This window comes from Cyprinus carpio, chromosome B7 (genome assembly GCF_018340385.1).
Source record: "Cyprinus carpio isolate SPL01 chromosome B7, ASM1834038v1, whole genome shotgun sequence".
Lineage (NCBI taxonomy): Eukaryota > Metazoa > Chordata > Actinopteri > Cypriniformes > Cyprinidae > Cyprinus > Cyprinus carpio.
This window is the reverse complement of record NC_056603.1, coordinates 1,180,340-1,206,874: the sequence shown is the minus strand read 5'-3', so window position 1 is coordinate 1,206,874 and position 26,535 is coordinate 1,180,340. Positions and strand designations below refer to the sequence as shown.

At 37.1% G+C, this 26,535-nt stretch overlaps 2 non-coding genes and 3 pseudogenes across 2 annotated transcripts; 1 reads left to right on the top strand and 4 right to left on the bottom strand.

Moving 5' to 3' along the window:
- The window catches only part of LOC122137851, a 4,780-nt pseudogene extending 802 nt beyond the window's left edge, over nucleotides 1-3,978 (top strand).
- A 1,076-nt stretch (nucleotides 3,979-5,054) lies between these two features.
- LOC122138094 lies at nucleotides 5,055-5,123 on the bottom strand. Its single transcript, XR_006155306.1, has one exon. It is a non-coding gene; the product is annotated as a small nucleolar RNA SNORD31 (small nucleolar RNA).
- A 704-nt stretch (nucleotides 5,124-5,827) lies between these two features.
- LOC122138097 lies at nucleotides 5,828-5,958 on the bottom strand. The gene has a single exon (XR_006155309.1). It is a non-coding gene; the product is annotated as a small nucleolar RNA SNORD22 (small nucleolar RNA).
- A 5,924-nt stretch (nucleotides 5,959-11,882) lies between these two features.
- On the bottom strand, nucleotides 11,883-15,047 carry LOC122134035 (annotated as a pseudogene).
- Nucleotides 15,048-18,756: 3,709 nt separating this feature from the next.
- Nucleotides 18,757-24,317, bottom strand: LOC109093054 (annotated as a pseudogene).
- Between the last annotated feature and the right edge of the window lie 2,218 nt (nucleotides 24,318-26,535).

Here is a 26,535-nt window from a genome sequence, read left to right as displayed (position 1 = left end):
GGTTTTTTTTCAGCTGCAGGGACAGGACGACTGGTTGCTATCGAGGGAAAGCTGAATGCGGCCAAGTACAGGATATCTGACGAAACCTTCCAGAGTGCTCAGGACCAGACTGGGCCGAAGGTCTCACCTTCCAACAAGACAATGACCCCAAGCACACAGCTAAAATAACGAAGGAGTGGCTTCACATAACTCCTGGGTGACTGTTCTGGAATGGCCTCCAGCCAGAGCCCTGACTTTAAACCCAATGCCAGCATCTCTGAGAGACCTGGAAATGGCTGGGTCCATCAACGCTTACTCATCCAACCTGACAGAACTGGAGAGAGGATCTGCAAGGAGGAAATGGCAGAGGATCCCCAAATCCAGGTGTGAAAACTTGTTGCATCTTTCCCAAAAAGACTCAGGCCGTATTAGGATCAAAAGGGTGCTTCTACTAAATACTGGAGCAAAGGGTTCGAATACTTAGGACCATGTGATATTTCAGTTTTTCTTTTTTTTAGTAAATGTGCAAAAATGTCAACAGTTCTGTGTTTTTCTGTCAATATGGGGTCCTGTGTGTACATTAATGAGGAAAAAAAAAAATGAACAAAATGATTTTAGCAAAATGAAAGCTGCAATATAACAAAGATTGAAAAAATTTAAGGGGGTCTGAATACTTTTCCGTTACTCCACTGTGTGTGTGTATATATATATATATCTATATATATATATAGTATATATATATATATATATATATATATATATATATATATATATATATATATATATATATATATATATATATATTATATTATATATACATCTATTGCGGTGCATCTCAATAAATTAGAATGTCATGGAAAAGTTCATTTTATTTTCAGTAATTGAACTCCAAATTGTGAAAATCTATTGTATTAAATAAATTCAATGCACACAGACTGAAGTAGTTTTAGTCTTTGGTTCTTTTAATTGTGATTTTTTGGCTCACATTTAACGAAAACCCACCAATTCACTTTCTTTCTCAACAACAGTTAGTAATGCTTCATAAGACCAATGAAAAAAAACATTTTTTAGGTTTTGTTGTTGGCCTTCTGGAAAGTATGTTCATTTACTGTACATGTACTCAATACTTGGTAGGGGCTCCTTTTTGCTTCACTCACTGCCTCAATTCAGTGGTATGGAAGTCGATCCAGTTTGTGGCACTGCTGAGGTGGTATGGAAGCCTCAGCTCTTCTACATTTTGGTCTCTTGTTTCTCATTTGTTTCTCTTTGGTCCTCTTGACAATACCTCATAGATTCCTCTCTGGGGTTCCAGGGTCTGGTGAGTTTGCTGGCCAGTCAAGCACACCAACACAATGGTCATTTGGCAGTGTGAGCAGGTGCAAAATCCTGCTGGAAAATGAAATCAGCATCTTCAGAAAGCTGGAGCCAGCAGAAGGAAGTGCTCCAAAAATTTCTTGGCAAACGGGGTGCAGTGACTTTGGTTTTCAAAACACAATGGACCAACACCAGCAGATGACATTGCACCCCCAAATCATCACAGACTATGGAAACTTATCACTGGACTTCAAGCAACTTGGGCTATGAGCTTCTCCACCCTTCCTCCAGACTCTAGGACCTTGGTTTCCCAAATAAAATACAAAACTTTCTCTCTCATCTGAAAAAGAAGACTTTGGACCACTGGGCAACCGTCCAGTTCTTTTTCTCTCCTTAGCCCAGGTAAGACACCTGTGATGTTGCCCGTGTTCAGGAGTGGCCTAACAAGAGGAATATGCACAACTGTAGCCAAATTCCTTGACACGCCTGTGTGTGGTGGCTCTTGGATGCCTTGACTCCCAGCCTCAGTCCATTCCCTTTGTTATAATCAAGTACTTGAGTAAAAGTACAGATAATGTGATATTCAAATATTATTACCCAGTAAAAAGTAATGGTAATTCTTTTCAATTTTACTTCAAGTCAAAGTACAAAAGTACTTGGTTTTTTTTTTTATGTACTTAAGTAAAAAAGTATTTTCATTTTAATTTTATATAGGTTACTTAATTTAATTTTACATTAGCACTTTTTTTTTTTATAACTTACCGCTCAAAATACCCAGGATTTCCAAATAAATCCACCATATAGAGTCAGGATCTCCCGTTCTTACTTTGTGAATTCAGTTCACTGAGACTCGCGACTAAACGGTTCATTAGAATCAGTGAGTTGACAACTCCGGTGAACAGCTGCAATCGATCATTCTAATTTGTGAATGAATCGCTTAGTTATGCATTTGCGAACCCATTTAAAAGGTTCATTGAAAATAATCACTTCGTTCTTGAATCGACACTGCTTCTGGCGCGGTTGGAGCACATGATATATTATAAGGTGTAACGATATAGTATTACGAAATGTAGTGACGTAAAAGTAATGACGATCTTATGCTTTGGAATGTGGTGAAGTAAAAAAGTTACTCAAAACTACTCCAGAAAAGTACAAATACTTAAAAAAAAAAAAAATGTACTTAAGTACAGTAACGAAGTAAAGGCATTCAAGCATTACTCCATTGCACCACTACACTGCAACTGTCAGATCAGCAATCTTCCCCTATGATTGTGTAGCCCAGTGAACCAAAACTGAGAGAGACCATTTTGAAGGCTCATGAAACCTTTGCAGGTGTTTTTTGAGTTGATTAGCTGATTGGCATGTCACCATATTGTAATTCTGTTGAGATGTGGAATTGGTGGTTTTTGATAAATGTGGAGCCAAAATCATCACAATTAAAAAGAACCAAAGACTTAAACTACTTAAGTCTGTGTGCACTGAATTTATTTAATACACAAGTTTCACAATTTGAGTTGAATTACTGAAATAAATGAACTTTTCCATGACATTCTAATTTGAGATGCACCTGTGTGTGTGTGTGTGTGTGTGTGTGTGCGTGTGTAAAGAGAATGTACAAATATACAAGCTTTCTGTTTATCAATGTTGCTGATGAATTTCAAATAATTCTCAAATGCATTAATTTTGTTTCTCTTTTTCCTTCACTTTGAAACCAGGTTTAAGCTGAATATCTGGGATGTGGGTGGTCAAAAGTCCTTGAGATCTTACTGGAGGAATTATTTTGAGAGTACAGATGGACTGGTGTGGGTAGTAGACAGCGCTGACAGATTGAGACTGGAGGACTGCAGGAAAGAGCTGAGTACTTTATTAATAGAGGAGGTGAGAGGACCAATATCTTTACTTAGACCTAAAGTTACAGTTTAAAAAAAAATTAAATGGTCAGATTTTGACATTTGTTTACTCAGCATCTTTTATTGCACATAAATGACAATAGGCTACATAGTTTCAAATCAAGTATGTGTTGCTGAATAAAATGTAATGTGTTCATTACACTTTATTTATGATTAATGCATTTCTCTCCAATAGCGATTAGCAGGAGCCACTCTGTTAGTTTTTGCTAACAAACAGGATCTACTAGGTGCTTTATCAAAAGATGCACTCGAGAGGTGAGTCTTATGTTTAAGAGACATTTGTATTTTAATGAAACTGCCTTACGGCTTGGAGGAATCTGTGAATATGCTCGCTTTCTGAATTTTGTCCAGGTTTTAGCCCTTGATGACATAAAGACCCATCACTGGTGCATTGTGGGATGTATGTGCCGTGACAGGTGAGAACCTGCTGACGGTGTGGACTGGCTGCTTGATGATATAGCAGCTCGGATCTTCACAACTGACTGATGGACTGAACGTTTCAAGACATTGGGAGATGGACAGTAAAAAAAAAAAAAAAAAATTCTTTTTGGACTGAAAATGTACTTCAAATATGTTTGAGGATGTCCAAGTAGCTGTACTACCAACATGTTTTTGAAAGCCCACAAAGTAAATCTGTTTGCTTGAAATGGAAGCCATTTTGGAGTTTTCCCCTGTGTACTGTCTCTAACACCGCATTTGTAACTAGCTCTGAGTGTGCAACTATGTTAAAATACATCACAACTTCCAAGAATACACTTATTTCTGCCTTGACAAATCTGGTACCTGGTTATTCTCAATTACAACTGATGGTCTTTTTCATTCTGTTTAAAGTAATTACAGGTCAGGCCCAGCCTTCTCGATTTGAATGAAGTTTTAGAGAGAGGTTCCATCTCAACTAGCCACTTTTCATTTTTAATATTCATGAATGTGTTTTGGCCCTTTAAGGGGTATTTTTTTGGACCTCAGCTCGTTTTGTTCTTAAGTACTTTTTGCTTTAGTTCAAATTTTACCTTAACACATTAACCTAACATTGAACACTACTTTTATATTAAGTGCTGTGAATAGTCAAGTTGTATAAGTTTGAGCAAACATTCTACAATTAAATACTATTTGTTGGTTCGTGATGTCAAGCTATTACAAGCTAAAGTTTACTGTGAAAGTGTCACTTTTCCATTTAGAGAAATTAAGTTCTGATACAAACTAACGCAAAAGGTTGAAGACTCAGGGACATAAAAACAGGAATTGAAACCGCAAATTCAGTAAAGCCATTTATTTTGGTAAGCAGCTTTTTGAATAAAGAATACAAAGGAAACACATTCCATTTATATCGCCAGTCAATAACACCATTCAGCCAACACCCAGCTAAGCTAGATGTACAAGCGACACAGATCAGTGTGTGTCAGCCAGTTCAACTTCTAATGCAGTTTACTTGACCTGGGGAGATAAAGAGGTCAGTAAAAGTCTCTCTTAAATCAGCACCTTTAAATATTTCTAGGTTTATCAGAATCATCAATCAGTCATAACACATCAGACTGAAGCGAGCAAATGTCATCATTAAAAAAAGTAAAACTAAACTTTCAAAAGCTGATACAAAATACAAACCTTTAAAGTCAACAGAACACCAAAGCAAATCAATGACACTGGGACAACCTGGATGGACAGTAGCAACAACTAAAGAACATATGTATGAGAAGGAGAAAAAAAAAAAAAAAAAAAGTACAAGCCAGACATGAAGTATGGATCAGAGTGGGATATCAATCTGTCTTGACTTTTTCAGCCTGGGGGCAATCAACTCATATCCATATACTTTTTCAATCAACATTGTGTAAGCTTCAAACAAAAAACAAATCACTGCGGTCAGAGGGTACCATTCAGTCAGATAAATCCAGACTGGGGCGGTAACTCAGCCATCATCATCATCACACCTACTAGTTCACACATGTAACGCTAACTTGAAAAATACAAAATACATACCAGCTTCAGTAATGCGCCAAGGGGTAAAGAACTCTGCTGAGGGAAAATTCACTGCAGTCCCGTAAGGAAAAAAAAATAAATAATTGAACATGCTTCATGTATGCTAATGCTAGTCCTTATTAGGACTGTTGGTACTCAAGTCATCCCCTTTATTTCCCCAGGCATTTGATGGTAGAGCTACACATATGCAAATGCTGTAATGTCAGTAGTAAATTTTTGTAAAAAGGGGTCATAAGTTTTCCTTTCTCTTTGAGTTACGTGTTGTTTAGAAAGGATAAGATCCCCTAGTGCTGCAAAGCAGAACTAAAGTCTCAAACCCAAAGAGATATTACTTTATAAAACGTTAAGACTCCATCCACGCCCCTCCTAAAAACGCCTCGTGTTAACAGTTACTGAGGTCAGAGGGGTACCATTCAGTCAGGATTAATCAGACTGGCGGGGCGGGTAATTCCATCATCACACCTACTAGGATAGCCTCCCCCCACACCTGTCTTGGAAGTTGAAAAACACAAAACTACAGACTGTTCTAGTATGCTCAAGGGGGTACGCGAGGGGCTTCAAGAATCCACTGTAGTCCTGCAAGGAAATCAAGAGAAACAAGATTAGGGAATAGTCATGTAAAGAAACTTATTCACACTAAAGCCAATCCCCTTCTCAAGGACTGTTGGTAACCCCAACATAGTCATCCCTTTGTTACCCAGGCCAACACCAGTGGGTTCCACCTTTTCAGGTTCTGGTATTGATACAGGGCCTAAGATATGTGCAAGTAACATCATAAAAAAGGACCAGCTGCAATAGGTTTGTCATTTTGTATATATATTAGGAACAGACGAATGTTCCTAACTTGTGAATGTTTCCTCTCAGATGTGCAAAATATAGGTTTAAAAAAAAAAAAAAAAAAAAAAATAAAGATGGAGAGCTACACAAAATGCAGAGATAAACACACATACAGATGCAAATCTGGTAAATCAGTAATATTAAGTATCAGCAGGACTTCAGACTCAACGAGTACGACTGCAAAAATCATCATAGGTTACCGATGGAATAAGAGCAGCAAGTGAAAAAGTAAGGTAACTACAAAGGACCATTTCAATGAAATTTGTCATGAGAAATGCATAATTTTACCTATGGAGTATGTCAGGTATGCAACCTTGTAGGAGGAGAAAAACCAATCGGGCGTGTCAATTCAAGTACAAAAAAGCATTCAAAAAAATCTAGGATGAATCATGGACTGTAACTTCAGTAATAAAGATGTATCAAAAGGATTTCAGGACGAAACGAGATTCCAAAAAGGTAATCATCATCAGTTACAGAGGGATTGAGTGGTATGCCCAGATGGAAGAGCACAGAGATGTCAAATTAACTAAAAAAGGTACCCTTTCAATGGAATGGGTCATGAGAGAATGCATATTCCTACCTGCTCGAGAATGTACTTCAGCGTACGCAACCATTTTGGAGAGAGAAAAAACCAATCAGAGCGTCATTTACAGCTACAAATAGCCAATTAAAAAAAAAAAAAAAAAAAGCTGATACTTCAGGTCCTGTAACCTCAACATTAACAGATTTATTCCACAGGATTTTCAGACGAACTGCGGATCCACAAGATAATCTCAATCTATTCTCACAGCAGTGGTGTAAGCAACACACGTACTTTGGGCATCAAGTAACCTCTACCTACTAACCCAGCAAAGTGGACTGGACCCACTTTGTTTTTGGACAAACTAAAAAAAACCGGCCTGTCCAGAAAATAAGAGGAACTATGTCGAACTATGGCATAGGTACCATCCGGGCACTAACACGCGTAAATCGTTCATAACTTTTCGTTCACTTTCACACATCGGGTCAAAGTGAGCCTAAAGTATCGTCACTACAAGAGGACACAGCAGCACAACACAGTGCATTTAAAAATTACACTGAAGTACCTGTGGGGAGTGTCTGCACGGTGTGGTGGCTTGCTGAAAAAAAAGCCATTTTGTTCCAACACTACCTACAAACAAAAGACCTTCACTATTTAAACTACAGAAGAAAACAAGACCAGCAGGTTTATCACAGTGCGAGCAGGGCTCTGGTGACTATAACCGTCATGGGACATATAATGCAGTCCAGATATTAACAGTATAAACAATTCAAAGCAAAACGCATCACATGAACATCTCTTATAGCCACACCACTCCAGCAACCAAGACAAAGTGCGTGGATGATCTCGAAAACTCTGACAGGCATTATCAGCACAGAAAAGCAGCCAAAACAGTTTCACAACCAAGCACTAATAAAGTCTGATTCATACTTGTGGTGACTAGAAATGCCATACGACAAATTCTGTCGTCAAGCCCAGATAAGATATGAAACGATAATTCCTTTCTCAATAAGTTGTAGAAATTAAATTGTTAACATGACAGCGATCACAATTAGCCATCATTACCTGTCCTCTGGTTCCATAGTCCATGTGCCTCCCTCCCAGATCCACGTGAAGAGCGAGGACCGTAAATTAGAACAAAACAAATTAAACACCCACAATAAGGAGGGGACTTACGGTGACATCCCTCGGTCATCTCTGACTATGTCAGAAATAAAAAAGCGCGACAAACATCTACTTCGGGATGTGATACAGTATTCTGCTTGTTCATTCTTGGAAATCTATCACTCTATAAATAGTTCATCAGTCCCGTTTTCAATCAAGTGAATGGACCTTGGTCCCACAGTCTTAGAGCTTATTCCGGTTAATCAATTTAACTAGAATTGTTACCGCCATGCTGCACTGGCCCAGCAGCCTGCCATTGGAAACTGCAAACAAAATACTCTGTAAGATGCCTGCATTCACAAACACGACCATGAACCACAACAAAAATGTCTCTGGTGGCGTGTGCTGTATGTCCCAGTGCATTACGATCAGTTTAGACACAGTGTTACCGCATCCAAAGTCAATTCAGAAGAGAGGAATTCAGAAGTCATCACAGTAGACCACCGGATTCTATTCATCACACTCCGCACACAAATCGGCGGTTTGTACTTCGTTGGGTGTGGTAGACCATAATTCAGGCGTTAAACCATAGGTGGAGGATAGGGCGTGTGCAATATCAGGATTTTTGATCGTGGATGATTAATAATGTACCACCACGATTCTGCTTTTGAAAGCAAGATCATACGTACTTCCTGCTACAGCCACGTACCCATTCAATCTCACGGCGCGTTCGGCGCTTCAGTCTGAGTATACTCGTACTGGTGACACCTGACAGTCACAAATCAGATATGAAACTCAGCAGTAGATTTATATATTACAGTGCGATTGCTCCATTGATGTTGATTATATCATTTAAAGTGTTTTTATTTTATATATATATATATATATATATATATATGAAAACCCTTCAATGTATTTATACAGTATATTATATTTGTTTATCTTATTATCTTGTTCTTTCAGTTCTCTGTGTAATTGCGGCCTATCTTTGCAATCAATCGCACCCTTACTGAACCTGAAATGAAAAAAAAAAAAGCACTGCTTTGGTTTTGTTGTATTATGTGTATTTTAATGAACACCTTTGTTTTGTTGTGTTTTTTTTTATAATACAAGTTCAAAAAGACTGAAAAATGTTCTGTCCATAGGGCTGGGCGATTATGGCCAGAACAATTACAACGATAATTCTTCATATTCGTCGATCTCGATAATTATCACGATTAAATGTCAAATATTTAAGTTCTTTCAAGGTTTATGCTAGACTTGTGGCTCCAAAGTGAAAGTTGTTAGAAACCCGACCATGAATTTCCCATTAAAATACATATCTCATCTGGGATAAAAAAAAAAAAAAAAAAAAACGCATTAGGTTTTCTTGCGTGGTTTTCCAATGGGACGCTGATATGGTTTCAAATTTCAAGAAACAGATTTGGGTATTTGCCTGATAATATTAAATCACTTTGTTGGCTTACACAAATGCACATTTGATAGTTAGCGTAGAGTCAGGATGCATGAGGTAAATTTTGTTCATTATCAAAATCAATACTTAACCTCTGTAAAAACTGTTAGCAACCCTCAGTTTTATATGGATAATTATTCTGACCAGTTTATATTATTCTTATTATTATTATTTTGGTATTAATTAGCATTGATCATAGTGCATACATTTAAAATAATGATAAACGCGTTAACTCCACACATATAGCACCCAGTACCATGGTACAAAATATAATATGGCTTTTAGGTAGCTTTGTTGAAAAACAGCGTCTAAAAACATACAGTATAATGCATACGGTCATAGCTTAAATCAAAAATGCCATACTACAACCATTACTCCCTTTAATAAAATTGACGTCTTGTTGCACTCAAGGTTTGGCTTTAAATAAAATAGTAAAATCAAAATACAAGAATGATAAAATCAGATTTTCCTTACAGAAAACAAAAAGTTGATATTTTGCCATACACCCACCCCCTGTAAGATCCTTGAGCACTTCATTTAAACTCAAGTTCTTCTTAGAAAGGGATCGAATAAAGATGGACTGATAAGCTGTTCAAAGCAGCTTTATGATTGCATGTTCTAGTTAGTTGAATTCTTAATATCAGGTCCACAAGTGGCACAAAACTGACCTCTAAAAAAACCCCAATAATGCAAATACAGCCACTGTGTATCCGAAGGAGCTTGCTTAAATGTAATAATCTATCATTAAAGACATAAATGACCAAAAGAAATAAATAGTCAAATCACCTCCAGTGTATGCTTCAGGAAAAGCACTATAAAATGCCAACCTGCTACAGAACTTACCCTTCCATGAGGCCATGCTCGTCGCAGTCGCCATTGCTGCAAAAGAAAAACCTCTAGTTTTAAAAACACGTTGTTTGCATCTGAAGAAAACTTCCAGAACACTCTTATCGTAAAAAAAGTAATAAATTCCCACGTCGGTCTCTCCTCAGATAAATAAAGTGCAATCACAGTATTTCAGTACAGGTCTGTGAGTTATCATCATTGAGAGATCTCGCCAAAGCATTAAAAAAAAAAAAAAAAAACCAAACCAGTAGTAAATATGACTCTAATCCTATCGTAGTAACAAAGTCGGCTTTGAAAATAATGGTGAAGTTTCAAATATTCGCAAAAAGGTAAGCCATGATGGTTTCCAGATAATAACATCAGGGGCTCGGGGGCCACAGGAACAGAAACACGCCAGAGGTGTGTTTACTAAAAGGCCTGTGACTCAAATAAACCTTAAAATGAATACTAAGAAAGAAAAAAGGGGATATATGTATATAACGTATGGTCCAACTTTGTAGAAGAAAAAGCGAAATGTAAAACACAGACCCACTACAGTACATGTAATGAAAACATAGCGTAACACCTTACCAGAAGAGAAGCTGCACCAAAATGGACGAAAAGGAGGAGTCTCTGGCGCCTTTTATTCCTCTCTTCTACGTCAAACTCAACGCCCATTTTAAAAACAACCAATGAGGTTACTGGCTTACACTAAAAGCGCCCAGCAGTCATTGTTTTTGAGTTTTTTTAATTTTTTAATTTTTTTATTGAACAATTATTAACAACCATAATTGGCCTGGTACACCAGCATTCACTGTTTTTGAAAGTTCAAATAAAATAAATTTATAAACTGTACCCGCACAAAATTTATGAACAAATGTTATTTCTAGGTGCATATTACATATTCTATAGCAAAAATAATAAATGCAGCAGGATTAATCACAGACACTTAGAGGCAAACAAACAACAAAGTTCAATGTGGTCTAATAATTATTCAAGGTTTCAGTAAATACATGAATATTTTTAAGCTTCAATGTTTACCACTAGATGGCATTCATATCTGCACAGATCCAAGGGTACTAGTAGGCCTTGGAACAGCAAAGTTACTCACTCTAGTATACATCTATGTAGTATGTATACTCGTGCATAGTATGCTCATTTTCTGAATGCATGATTACCCAGATGACCCACCCTATTTGTCAGCCTGTCCAGAATTAATAAGAGCACACTCACATCTCACTATATATATATATATATATATATATATATATATATATATATATAGAGAAAGAAAGAAAGAAAGAAAGAAAGAAAGTCAGGTTTGGAACGACTTGAGGGCGGTCATATAATTAGAATATCATCAAAAAGTTGATTTCACTCAATTCCATTCAAAAAGTGAAACTTGTATATTATATTCATTCATTACGCACAGACTGATATATTTCAAATGTTTATGTTCTTTCAAATTTTGATCATTAGTGAAATAAGTGAATTAGTGGAATTAGTGAAATAAATCAACTTTTTGATGATATTCTAATTATATGACCAGCACCTGTGTGTATGTATAGATAGATAGATAGATAGATAGATAGATAGATCAAGTACCAAAATATACAAAAAAGGTTAAAATATGTATTTTTGTAAATATATTTTCTACCAATATATTCTAAAATAACAATACATTTTAAAAACATTTCAAAAATATATTTTTGCACTATATATATTTACAATCCTAGTGAACACATTCACATGTCACATTCTGAAATATATTTTTGTAGTTTTGTATATGAGGGATGAAATCTAAATATATTTTCTATTTCAAATATATATTTAATTGAGTTTCACTGTTTGCAACATATATTTGGCATACATTTATATATTTTGGTCACAAAAGATATTTTTTTGCTGTATAGGAAACAACACTTTTGTACAGTAGAACAGAATCAAGCAACACAGGTTGATTTCTTTTTCTCTCACTTTTTCCTTTTAATTATTAGCTTTGCTTTGATATCACAATGCAGATAAAAACAAAACAAAACAAAAAAAAAATCTCCTACGTGACATTAGGAAATTGGGTTCAGCAAGCAAGTTATAGAAGATAAATAAGTCCCAAAAACACAAAAGCCATCTTCACTTCATCTCTTGGCTCAGTTATTTATACACTTCACTGCCAGTGATGTTACCTGTTGATGACATTTTTTTTTTTTTTTTTTTTAAATCCATGAGCTCCCAATTTTAAGAGTTAACCCTTTGGTACATAACCTGTAATACAGGCTCATTGCCAAATTACATGAACTCTGCTACTGTTCACAGCTAAAAACATTATCAAAATCTTTCCATGTCAGATAATAATAGCATATGGCCTTGTGTTTCCTCACAAAGGGAAAACAAAGATCAGGTAGACGCCTCTTTAGCACTGTGATAACAAATGTATACACTGATAAAAAGTTCAAATATTGACCTTTCATGTCAAGTTACATAATGATCAGTTTAAAACCGTATCAGTGGCTATCAGTTTTATGTAAGAACAACAATGCATTAAATATTTGAGCACATTTAAATGAATAATTGGAATTACTCATCAAGTTGAAAATACAAGTCAGTCTGTTCTCCTGTTATCTGAACTCTGCTAAAACACCATTCCTGTTCAATTCACTTTTTGTCTGATGGTGTGGATGAAGACTCGAGGTTGATGATATAGGTGTCAGTGTCACACTATACAGATTGGCAACGAAAGTCTCCCATCCTTGACGGAAAGCTCTGTCCACAGCCTTAAAGTAGAAAAATGACAAGAAATGATGAAGCCAGTATATCACAGAAAACAACACCCTTTATATGTGAACATACATCAGACGTTTGTTCATACAGAAGTTTGTTCAGTTCTACAGGGTCATTGCTCTGACAGAGAGAGAATGTGCCCTTATTAGCTGAGACTAGAGAGGACATAGAATGGAGGTGACAGGGTTGTTTTGGTTATTTGCAGACATTCCTCTAACCAAGGTCACCTGTATCCAACTGCAAAGAGTTGTCCCTGTATCACTTGCGCTTGTCCCCCGACCATATAAGTGCAAACAGAAAACTGACAGTGACTTAACAGATGGGCCAAAAATTTCTAACAACACAAGGGGGTGGGATTAAGGAAATTAGCTATTACTGTTTAAGTAGGGTGGAGAGATGGAAAGGAGAGGCAAACCATGGTATATTGCAGCAAATGTAAACAGTTAAGGGGTGATAAAAGACTGCTTATTTCTGCACAATGCAGAAAAAAGAACTTTACCCCAGATGTCTCTATATATCTCTAAAACATCTTCCTCCAAAGCATAGATGGTTACAGAGTAACCGTAGCCCTGCCTCCTCAAGTGATCTTCCAAATAATATTAAGGCCTTAGGACAGGGGTGTCCAGACCCGGTCCTGGAGGGCCACTGTTCTGCAGAGTTTAGCTCCAACCCTAATCAAACACACCTGAACCAGCTAATCAAGAACTTAGGGGCTGCACTAGAAAGCTCCAGGCAGGTGTGTTGAGAAGAGTTGGAGTTAAACTCTGCAGGTCCCTGGCCCTCCAGGACTGAGTTTGGACACCGCTAGGAGTTAAATATTGTAATTAGATACTGGGATGATTCATGGAGCATTTATCACAATTAACTTTGGATTAATTCACGATTAAATTATTACCAAGCGAAATTTGAGAAATGTTTTTTAGACTGTCCTTTTTAAGGTGACATAAAATCAAACCAATATTATCTATTAACCATGGCCTGCTACATAGGCTTTTAAACACAAATTAGCTACTAAGCAAATACAAATATGGGAACACATTTCATTTTTCTAATATTTATAAAATACCACTGCCAAACGCTTAATTTGTATCTTTATCTACACGTTGTTAGCATGTGAACAACCAGTTATTAACTACATAATCTAATCGTAAGTTGTTGTAAGCAGTTTGTGTTTGATTCACTGAAAAGAACCGACTCATTAGAGTCATTCGCGTTTTGCGGGCATGTTTTTATTCACCAAAGCGCACAGTTGCAGTCAGGGTATTTCAGGAAGGAGGAGGATTTTCGGCGGAGGAATGAACGTTGGAACCGCCAACGAAACCGAACGTCATTCTATTCCGGTTCCGGTATTTTATAAAATGAATTAAACCAGCACCAATTAGCAACCAAATCTTACCTTGCGATAATTTTTAAGAGTGTTTTCTCTTTACAACTTCCAATGACTCTCCATTCTGTTTGCCTTCTGTCTTCCCTTTTCTTGTGTTTTTCATTTCCCCCCTTCTCCTTCCTTCTTTTCCGAGATCAGAATCTGGTCTTCAGCATGCTCCCTCGAGGAGAAATGGACCAGTGTTGGTTCTGGTTCTCTGCTGCTCTCCAGGGTTTTGGGTGGTTGGTGGCACCTCTGGGTTTAGATGTACAGAGGTGGGTTTGTTGGTCTCCCCTTACCCGGGGGTTTCTCTGAGGAAAATTTGTCATATTTTGCCTTCCTGGAGCTCATCCTGCTCCAGCTGCGACTCAGTCTGCTGGGCTTTCTCTTCAGTAAAGTGGTCCCATCATCATCCATCACACCCCTGGTTAAAATCAACCACATGGTCATCCTCTTTCTATCCAGCTTGGAGCTGTCCCTATTGTCTTGGCTGCTCCGGTGTATGGTTCCTATCTGCTCTTCTGTGGTCTCTCTCTGTACATCGCCTCCACACATTTCATCCAAGCTACCGTAGAATCCACTAGCCTTGTCCAGGAAAGGAGGAGAACGAGGCCCCATGTTTTTTGGAGCTCCTGCCGATAGTCATGGTCTTGTGAACTCAGGAGAGATCTTTATCCAGTCTTTGTAATCTAAAAAGAGGAAGGAAGGAAGAAGGAAACATGACTTTGACGCGTGTGCTGGTGGTCATCTGTTAAAAATGTTGAGAAAAGATCAGCCATATAGTTGTCATGAGAGATCGATACAGAAAAACAGTCCTTACACAATCAAACAAAAGAAGAAGAGCAGCAGGCTTCCTCGGGGCTACTGTCCAAATTAAATCTACATGGCCTGAGGTTTATCTCTCCCCTCCATCCCACATTAATGTGTGTTTATAAGTCATGTCATCATAGGCACACTGTTCAAAGTTCATTCTGTGTGTACAGCGTATCAGGAACAGTGTGTTCCTAAAACGACCAGACTACTCTCTGCTTTATGACTTTTATAAGATAAGATGAACTCCAGCCTGTCATTGACTTTGACTCCAGTTGGTCATGCTGGAATTGCAGCTGGTGCCAAGACATACGACTCAAAATCACTCATAAATATGTCATACAGCGCAGACTAAAAAAATCACTCATAAATATGTCATACAGCTACAAAGTGAAAATGAGGCTTAAGCTATCAGCCATTATTGCACAGTATGGGAACTTTTTATATTATTCATATTAGGAAATATTTTAATTTAAATGCTGAATACAAATGAATCATTAAGAGCTGGACTTTTCAAATATTTTCACATCCAAAATAAAAGTGTGTTTACATAAAAGCTGAACTCCAAAATGGAAATGGACCATGCATGAAATTAATATATAATATAAAATATTATGCTTAATATATAAATTTATCACATAAATATTTTAGTAAAAGCCCATAACTTACATATACAGTATGGGAACTTAGTTTTTAAGATTATACAGATGCATGATATAATGAGAAAATATTTTAATTTAAATGCTCTGCTGTCGATTTCAGCTCTTTGGAAATGTTAGGTCAGTATTGATGGTGTATAGTTTTCTCATATTACAAGCTGTAGTTCTGGTTGGAAAGTGTTATAAAATTCAAATTGTTTTCTGTAAAAGTTTTGTGGTTAAAAAATAAAAAGAATTGACTAACTTCAGTGTTTAGAGTTAATCATGGGAGTATATATAACTGGGTGTTGTAAATGATAATTTACACATAAAAAAAACTATGCTTCCAATATTACTATATAAATAAAGTGTCTTATTTTGTGTGTAAACTATCATTTCAGAATCTCAAGTTTGCTTCATAATAAGCTTAAAAAAATATTCATACATTTAAAGAAAAAAAAGAACATGCAAGCAAAAATATAAATTACAGGAAAATGGAGTTAATAAAAATAAACAAATATAAGAGCCAATAAAAACAAAAACCAAGAGCACTGTAGTCTGACTTACCTGCTGGCTGTTTTCGCGTGACTCTGTTCTTACTCGCTCTCTGTGTTCTTGGCCCAACTCACCTTACTCTGACACACACAATCGTCACACCGTCTGAACCTGTCGTCATTCAAGCACACTAATACCTCCCCCTCTCGGTTTCTGTGTAATTTAATTCACTGAAGAAGAGAAGTTTACTGCACAAGTTGTAAAGTTGTTGTAAGTGTTGCTAAATGACTCACCTGCGCAGGACTCTTAAATGTGTTTTTGGGGATTATTCACTGGGTGGAAACATGATGCACTGGGAGGGGATTCCACTTCCAAAAAGGAATACTGTTTTACATATTTTTTCCCCCTCACACTGATGTTGGAATACATAAAGAGGGTAAAAGAGGGGTCTCAAAAATACCAAAGTGACAGTGATGGAAAGAAAAAGATTGCAATAAACACCTGGAAACATTAGGTGTGGCCTTTGAGACTAAGTGTCTGCTATACAGGGTAATACTTAAGAAAGTGCAGAGTAATTGTATGTCGGACTCATCTGTATTCAGTTCTCATGTTTTCTTTAAAATAGTTTAAACATCAGTAGTCATTTGAAGCATTGTCTAACCTTATGAAACAAGCTTCTAGACTAAAAAAAAAATGTCTGAAGAAAAGTTAAGGTATTGCCCAGTGGCGACGGCCCTCCCCGCTGTCTCACAGCTGTGATTTCCTATATGTGTGTGGTTAAAAGGACACAGGATGCTGCAGTACTATCAAGTCATTTTGAGGAGGGACTTTACTGTCTGGTTGTTCATTCCTTGTGCTCACATGGCATCATATTCATAGATGGTGAAAGATCAGCTTAGTAAAAAAGGATGAAATTGTCTGTTCAGGATAGCTCCAAATTAGACCAGCATGCCATGCAGAAATACCTGAGAAAAAATGAATTAATGCTTTTTTAAAATTCTGTTTCGATGCCAGAATTCGAATTTGAATTTTAACTGCAGTAGCAAACGGATTGCAGAACTGAAAATGTAATTTTACATATATGAAAGTAGACTTAATAGTTAAAACAAACTTTGAATGTTGGCTTGACAAAGCCTTGTTTGTAAATTCTGAAAGATTTTTAAGTTTTGTCTATATGCCTTATGGATATATACTCTTCATGTCATTCAAATGAGTGCAACAGTGCCTGTCCACATTTTTTCCCATATAGGGATTTTAAAAAAGTTATTTTTTAAGTTTTAAGTTCAGCTACGTGATGAATCGCAGCCTTACAAATTTATCTGAAGCAAAAAGTATTGAAAATCATCCCAAAAAAAATAAATAAATAAATAAATAAAAACAATGGCACAAAACTGAGTACTTAACAGCTTTAATAATGGAAAAATGGAGAGATATTTTGGCAGAGAAATATATTTGGCAGACGTTTTTATCCCAAAGCAACTTGCATTGAATTCAAATCAATTCTTGCTTCCCCTGGGAATTTTAATACTTGGCATTGCTAGCACCATGTTCTAAAGTTTGAGCTACAGGAAGATGTTGGTTATTTACAAAATGTACATATAATACACAAATATTTAAGTAGTTTGAAATCATAGGCAGACTGACTCTATTATGTAGGCAATATTAGCATGTTTGCGATTTCTCTGACTGGTTGAGATTTCTTTGCAGAATCATGGGTAATGTATTTTTTACCCAGTAATTCCGTATATATATATATACTGCTGATGGCTTCATTGAAAGCATATAAAAACTTCAAGACTAACAACCTCATCTGTCTTTAGTAGTTTACAAGTTATTGTTCAAAATCTAAATTTTCTGACTTTTGCACTTTGCATAAACAACTTCTGAGTTGTTGCCACTTCACTTAACTTGAACTGGCACAGAGCCAACTCTTCCTGCTTGATATCTCTACATCCTTATGTTCTTAACATTTGGATTCAGTAAAACATGTAGATTTCTAAAGCAATAAAATAGAAAACTTTCCCAGCACAAACTGTGATAAAACCGAACTTGTCGCTACGTTCTTGTGCTTTCTACATTTCTACATCACCACCAGTATGATGATGTGCAAAAGAATTCTATAAGTAACATAATCTGTACTTTACACTCTGTCACCTGAAGCTTTACCAGTGCCCACGTACACAACATGCCACTGGATTACAGATAAGCACACCATTGAGATTCAACAAAGATTGTTATTGGCATAAATAGAAACCATATCTGACCTATTTAAAATCCTCCGTTTATCAGTGAAGGAAAAAAACAAATTGTCTTAGACTTTATGTGAAGACATAAGACAAGTACACCAGACTGAAGGTAACAGAGACATGGACAGCATAGACATAATGAGTTATAAATATATATTCCAAGCAATCCTCACCCTATACACCCTATACGTTTCTAATCTATATATACATATAAATATATATCTATAAATACATCTTACTGATTGAAACAATATCTAAAATTCTCTTTAAATACTGTTCAAGTGTACCAATGATAAGGATGGTTTATGGAATGCATGTGATTTATAGAAATTCCATTTTCTTTTAGGCTGCAGGTTCCTTTATTCTGTCTCTCTGCAATTTTTATCCCCTGCTTCATCATCATTCCTTTCCTCATGTCTTTGGTGTGTGGCCCGAAATCACACTTTCAGAGTGTCTTTTGTACATTAAAAATTGCGCCTCATGCCATATAAAATGAGGAGAATCTTTTTGGCCAGTGGAAGTGTGGATGTTTGGTGAAGTTCAGGCATGTTCTGAGGAGGTGGTGCTCACACCTCCACATCCGGATCTGAACCCAACCCTTGCTTCTGCAAAAGCGTCTTCCCTTTTCATCTTGGTTCTCAGTTCGGGTGTGCCACACCAGCACCTGAGCAAGAGGAAGATCATTGCGATAGTGAATAAAGGAATAAATGACCCAAAGGAGAAGGTCATCGTTTACTCACCCTCATGTCATTCCAAAAAAGGTTAGGCCAAAAATTAAGAATTTAACAAGCGGCTTCCTTTCAGTTCATGAAGTGGGAATTTAAAATGACCATTGTCCCACACAGGAATTTGAAATGGAATTTACTGAATAACAGTTCAGAGAAATAGGTCATGGCATTCCAGAAATCGAATTGGAATTTAAAAAGCATTGTTAATTTGTTTAATGTTAAAGGGTAGGTTCACCCCAAAATGTAAATTCTGTCATTAAATTACTCACTCTCATGTCGTTCCAAACCTGTAAGACCTTTGTTAATCTTCGGAACACAAATTAAGATATTTTAGATGAAATCTGAAAGCTATCTGACCCTCCATAGACAGCAACACAACTGAAATGTTCCCAAGTCCAGAAACGTAGTACATATATCGGTAAAAAACAGTCCATGTGACATCAGTGGCTCAACTTCAGTTTTTTGCGATGTTACGAGAATACTTTTTTTTTTCTTCTTCAAAATAACACTCAAACCATTTTCTCCCCCGAGTTACTTCCTTCTGCCATTTTAGGAGAGTATTACAATGCACACGCACCCATTCCCCTATGCGTAAACCACACTTATTACGCAGATTATATTGATGCACCCGCTTTTCCCCCAACATAAACAACGCTGATTACATCCAATACGTTCTTGGGTACTCTCCAAATGGTGGAAGATCGAACTCGTGGAGAAGAAGGGTTGAGTAAATTGTTTACTTTGTTTTCTTGCACCAACAAAAAAAAAAAAAAGTTATTCTGTAACATTCGCAAAACTGAAGTTGGGGCACTGATGTAACATGGACTGTTTTAGCTGATATATTTACTACGTTTCTGGACCTGGGAACATTTCAGTTGTGTTGCTGTCTATGGAGGGTCAGATAGCTTTCCGATTTCATCAGAAATATCTTAATTTGTGTTCCAAAGATGAACGAAGGTCTTACGGGTTTGGAACGACATGAGGGTGAGTAATTAATGACATCATTTTCATTTGAGGGGTGCAACTAACCTTCCTTAATGCACACACAACCCCGCTTCCAACAAAAGGGGATTTCCTCTATCTGCCGTAGCCATATTGTGAACTAAAACTGTAAAAAACATTTTGTTACATTGCAAATAAAAAAAAAAACTAATCTAAATAAATACACTAAGTGAAAATTGTAAATGTTGTCATGTCAAACAACGGAAATAAGTTTAAATTGAACTTACTAACTGGAATTAAAACTAAAACGGATATAAAAATCTAAGACTGAAATAGAAATAAAAATAAATGTAAACTATTTATATATATATTTTTTTTTAAATAGCAAAACTGAACTTACAATTAAACGGTCGGCCTTTATCATTCTACAAATGAACACTATAATATACACAACATGAGTGAACATACAAAAAAAACATTCTCTAATATTCTTTTGCTTATTAACAGAAAAAATGTAAATATGTGGTCAAAATAATATAATGACATTTATGGAGAACCGTTCAATCACAATCTAATGTTGAACAAAAGTAGGTTCTCTTGTTCCTGCATGACAATGCAAACAAATGTATATTATAAGGCTTAATAAACTGAAACCTCACAAAAATATGAGGTTCAAGGGTCATGGTGAATTATCTTTAATATGCAGAAAAGCTGGTTAATCACCAAACACTAGAAACAGGAACACAAGGAGCTACCTTAGGTGCCACAGGTCTGCTTTGGGTTCAAGTTCGCCCATAGTAACCAGATGCTGAAGGAAGCTACTTTCCAGGAAGCCCATCTGAGAAATCACCGGTCAAATACTGATTGGGGACTGGCTCAGGAATCAACCCTAGCGGACACTGCAAAAAACAAGACATGTCGATGGGGAACGGTAGCGGTCTGGGAAGCCAGCCAAGTGTGGGAAAAGTGACAACCTTCCCATCCTCCACCAAGGGAAGTCACAAACTTCATACCGCTCCAAAACCAGACCCACAGGCCATTAACAGAGACACCTGGTTATACCGCATCTGCGAGGTGAAGGGAAGGGACGACGGGGAACGTTGGTGAAGCCCAAAAAGTGATCAGATACTGACCATAGGCGAAACATATCAGTAGACCTTCTGTCGTCATATGCCCATATCACAAAGAACTACTCTCAGACTCTCCAACACTGATTTCGCGGAAGGTTAGTTGGTGATTAAGATCTCCACAGCAAGCATGCAGGAGCGTCTGATCACATCTGTTACTCTTCAATACACCTGCAGCCAGCAGCTCACACTCTGGAGGTTTAACCAGTGAACCTCCCATGGAATGACTCAAAATGATCTCATGTCTCAGTTTTCACTGCAGTTCTCCAAAACAATGTGGGGTGACCATTTGCTACAAACTTTTGTTCCCATCTGTGTAAGTTTAGCATTTTAAATCTAGCAAGAAACATTTTATTAGTACCATTTTCTACATATCAGAAAAACAGCAAAAAATAACCAATTTGAGGTATAGAAATTATGTAGTGATAGAACAATTTCAATTAATTATTAAGTTAATTAAATTTTTCTGTAAAAATAAACATTGTAAGGAAATCATTTGTAGAAACAGTTTTCACAGATACAGCTTTTCCCACAAAACTAATTTTAGACATCAAACCAAAACAATTAAGCCTTTTGAGCAAGAAAATTATGAGAAACGTGAATTCATTCACCTGTGTCCAAACATTTGATTAATACACAAGCATTCAAAAGTTTGGGGAAAGTTTTAAAGAAATTAATACTATTATTCAGCAAGTATTCATCAGATAAATAAAAAGTGACAGTAATACTGTTACACCAAAAGTTTAATATTTCAAATAAATGCTGTTTCTTTGAACTTTATATTCAGCAAAGAATCCTGCAAAATGGTTTACACAAAAATACCAGACAGCACAACTGGTTTCAACACTGATAATAATAAGAAATCAGTATATTAGAATGATTCCCGCTGGATCATGTAGGACACTGAACGACTTGAATAATAGCTGCTGAAAACATCAAAGGAATAAATTACATTTTAAAATATATTCACAATTTCCCAACCACAAAAACAATATTTCACAATATTACTGTATAGTTTTTGATCAATTAAATGCAGACCCCAGCTTTGGGTTGAGACCCCAAGAGACTCTCTTGTGTTTTATCAGAAACATTAAAAACTACACAAAAATCTTTACCAGCACTAAACATTTGAATGGTAGAGTATATTTAACACACTAAAACAGCAGCTACCTCTTCAAAAAGCTGCAGGCTGTATGTGATGTGTCATCATCAGCAAAGTACGGTACAGCCTCCCTCAAGGGCAGCCGCCTTTCCCTCAGCAGCAGCCCGCATCCCCTGAGACCGCGCAGACCCCCGTTCCTCTGCTCAGCACCCCGGGGCTTCAGCCAGCTGGGATCACCGTCTCCTGCAGCTTCCTGTCTTTGGGGGTCAGCTTGTGTAGATGGGTGTAGGTCAAGCCAGATGCAGCCAGGAAATCTTGTGACGAGCAGAGTCGGCTGAGGAGAGTCCTCCACCACGATCCAGTGCAGCTGAGGAACATGGAGGAAGGTGTGGGACAACCTGGAAAGTGAGCTCAGCCTTCTGCACCAGTCTGGAGAGAGGGATGAAGAGGGGAGAAAAGCCGGATTAAATTTCATACAGTCTGGGGTGACTATTTTTTTTTATTCTTATTTTGCTTTTTGCACAAAAAAGCAAAGAGATGCAGGGCAGTGGAACAGAAAACCCCAAGACTTACATGCATTTGTTTTTTTTTTTTTTTTTTAAGTTTAACTTTTTTTACTTGAGCTCCACCTTCTATAGAACAGCATGTCATGTGCAAGACACTGCAAAAGACACAAGACTCAAAGTCTGTCTAATACATGTTTGCATAAAAAAACTATGGAAAAGCTAAGGAGCCCAGCACATGACATGCAGATAAAATATATTTATATAAACACATATAATTAAAAATTGTTCCCACATTGTAATTAAAGTGTGGCCATGCACATCTCAAACATCCTGAAACAACATACAGAACTACCACATTTTGCTATAAGTTTGATTGCATAATTGCTGTTAATAATGTTAATCGCCTGTTTGTTTACGCCTTTAATTGATTTTTCCAAACATTTCTGCCGTATGCACATAAACTGACTGATAAGCTACAACTAAATATTGTAGAAACTTAATTTTCTGTAAAGTTGCTTTGCAATGATTTGTATCAGAAAAAGCGCTATACAAATAAACTTGAACTGAATTGAATTGAAAAAAACATGTTTGTCTAGCACATGCTTACAACAATGCAGAAGCGGCACAGTGAAATGCAAAAGTGTGTTTGCTTTGTTATAAACACACACCTGCACACTAAAGAGACATGAGCAGACAGATCATTAATGAGTACGTTGCAAATAATCAGTTCAAAAAGATTGTTTAATGTCATGGCGTAATTACATCATCACATAGTTCCTGACATCCCAACTCAAGGTGCGTATGTTTTAACACATTCCAATAAATTATTCTCATGTAGGCACAGATTGCTATTTAGTGTACCTAAATCATTAACACTATTCAATTGCTGCCTCGCAAGCAGTTATATTTTCTTCAGCAAAACATTCCTGCACTACTGCAATCCTTGCAAAAGCTGTGGACATACCTTGCATATGTGGGTGTTATCACATAGATCTTGGGCACATCAGTCTTCTTAGACAGCTCTGTTTTGATGTGCTCCTGCAGCTTCTGCAGCTCTCCTCTCAGCTGAGAGATCTGCTGATCATTAGACATGTCATGACCTCTGCAGTCACAGCGCTGGCCTGCACACAACAATCAGTGTCCTGCTCAAAAATGAACGATTCAAGGCTGAATGAACAAGGTAATGATGACAGTGATTCCGGTCTTACCCAGCTGCATCAGCGCATAGATGAGTCCCAGCAGAGACACCGTGAAGTACAGGACAAACACAGTCTTCAGCTTCAGTCTCATCCTCATGGTGACCTGCTGATGCTGAAATCAACCCTGATGGAGCACGAGGAACCCGCGGATCACGGACACAACCCATGTGAATGCATCCTAACAACCACGACTACAGCTTGGTGAGGAAAAATGAGAGATGATTTGCAGATTCCCAAATACTGCCAGTGCATCCAGTGGCAATTAGATCAGATATCTGGATTTTAATTGGTTCAGTTGCAGTATATATATATATATGAATGTCCGGTTACAATAGAATTTAACTAATGCATTTGAAAATATTACACGCAGTGATGTGTATGAATTTAAAGCTGAGGTGAATAGATCCTTTCCGGTCGCTTCATAGTGTATTGCAGATAACGCTATGCGCATCTGTGCAAACTAGTGAAGCATTTCTTTTACTGTCTATGATTCATCCACTGCGCACTACCAACAACTTCCGCTTTCAATGTGTGTAACACAGTCAGTGATCTCCCGAAGCATGGAAATAAACCATAGTTCCGCCCTCTAACTTTTGGATCACGAAGACATTTGAACCCTATAGCTGTCACTACAAAGAAATACCTTAAAAACCACCAGATTCTTCCACTTTTTGTTGCATTCTAACATTTTATGAAAACACACCCAACTTGTATATACTAATTATTAAATGCCATTATAGAGTTAAAAAGACATCTCTGAAGTTGCTCATTTAATTTAATGAGAAAATACTTTTCATTTATTCCTGTTAGCTTCATATGTGCATTTCTGGCAGAGCATGGAAAAAAGTACTGTTGCTGTCCTATCTATGCTAGAGCTAAATTAATTTAAAAGAAAGGAATACTTTTATTTAGCAAGGATGCATTAAACTGACCAATATATAATATACATATATATTAAAACTTTTTTTGTTTTTTGTAAAAAATATCCCAGCTGATATCCCCTAACTAACTACTGCTTAAAATAAAGAGCATCCTCCTTATACTGATGTTTCACTTCTGCCCTCCCTTCAATGTGTAGTTCAAAGGACTCAAACAAAGAAGCCATTCTTAAAAGACTGAGGGTGGGGGATTTGACTTTTTTGTGTGCTTTGATCTACCAGTTATTGGAAAAAAGCTAGACTGCTAAGAATGTTTTATGAAAGATTAATTTGAAACGATGTTAAAACCACTGGAAATCGAAAAAGTCAAACAAGATTCCTTTATTTGTTGCATACAAATCCAAACACACAAAGCTGGAATGACCTTTTGTTTCAGTTCAACAAGAGAGCACAAGACAGCAACACTCATCTCTCAAACCGTTTTAAGTTTTGTATCTCATTTTCCCAATGTCTTTGAAGGCAAATAAAATGTACATGGCAAACGGATTATATACAAAGAGGAAAAAATGGAAATATACAGTAATGACATGATAAAAAGAAAGTGATGATAAAAAAAATAAAAATGAAAGTATATTTCTACACTAAGGGTCCACCATAACTAACATGCCAACCCTTGTATCAAATCAAACAATCAACACAATTTCATCCACCAGTTCCCGAATACAGCTGTTATAAAACATTGTTACAAGTTGAATGACCTGAGACAGTCTAGGTTCAGTGATTACTAATTATAAACAGTACAGATCGTCAGATTCTGTTTCTTTTTAAGTGATAAGCAAACGACAGATTTAGTTAAAATACATTTACCCTGAAAAAGTGGCATAGAGTGGAATGGCTGTAATAACCACCGTCACCTGCATTCACTCACTATGGTGATAAAACATCTGATGAGTGACAATTTCTGGAGGAAAACAAAACACGAGGCTCTTTTTGCATCTGGACAGAATGCAAAGACAAAGTTGACCCTCACCATGCTGATACCTGAGGTGAGAAAGTGGCTCACAGTGGCCTTTACTGCCATATCATCTGTCATTCAAACCTTTATGAGACTGAAAACGTCACTTACTATGTGAAATGGTGAATGAGCTTTTTGAGTTTAAAAACCAAGAGCAAGCATAGAGAGTGTTTCATGGCTGATTATGGGCAGGAGAGAGACTGTTTTAAGGGCTTTCTAAGAGGGGGTCGGTGGTGATGGAGTAGGGTAGGGAATGAGGATGAGGAAGCTCTGAAACAACAGAGGAAGGCTCGCTCCTAATGGCAGCAGCCTCCACAGTGGCCGCCCCATACGCGATGTCCCGAGGCCTCGGCCAGACTTTGTTCTCTCGCTCAGAATCTCATAGGAGCCGCCTTCTCCACAGCAACCAGACAGACTGGGTGATGTTTCATCAATCTCGGAACCTGAAAGGTAGAGGACGGCCATCGGTGAAGTCATATTTTAACACTGAATAAGCATAGAAAACACTTGTTGCTATGGCAACTGCGATTGTCCAGTGTTTTGACGATTATAGAAGGCCAGTACATAAATCTATTCAGATGAGCAGGAATTTCATACAAGTGTTGAATGTGTATGAGTCCAGAGCGATGGGACTTACTGTAAAAGCGTCCCTAAAGAACTGGTAAGCACCGTGATTGTGTTTAAATACTGTCAGCATGACCTTTTTTCATTTGTATGCTGAGGAAAGACACAAGGATGAAAAAAAAAAAAAGAATGATTCATGAGTTTTTGTAAAACATGCTACAAAGG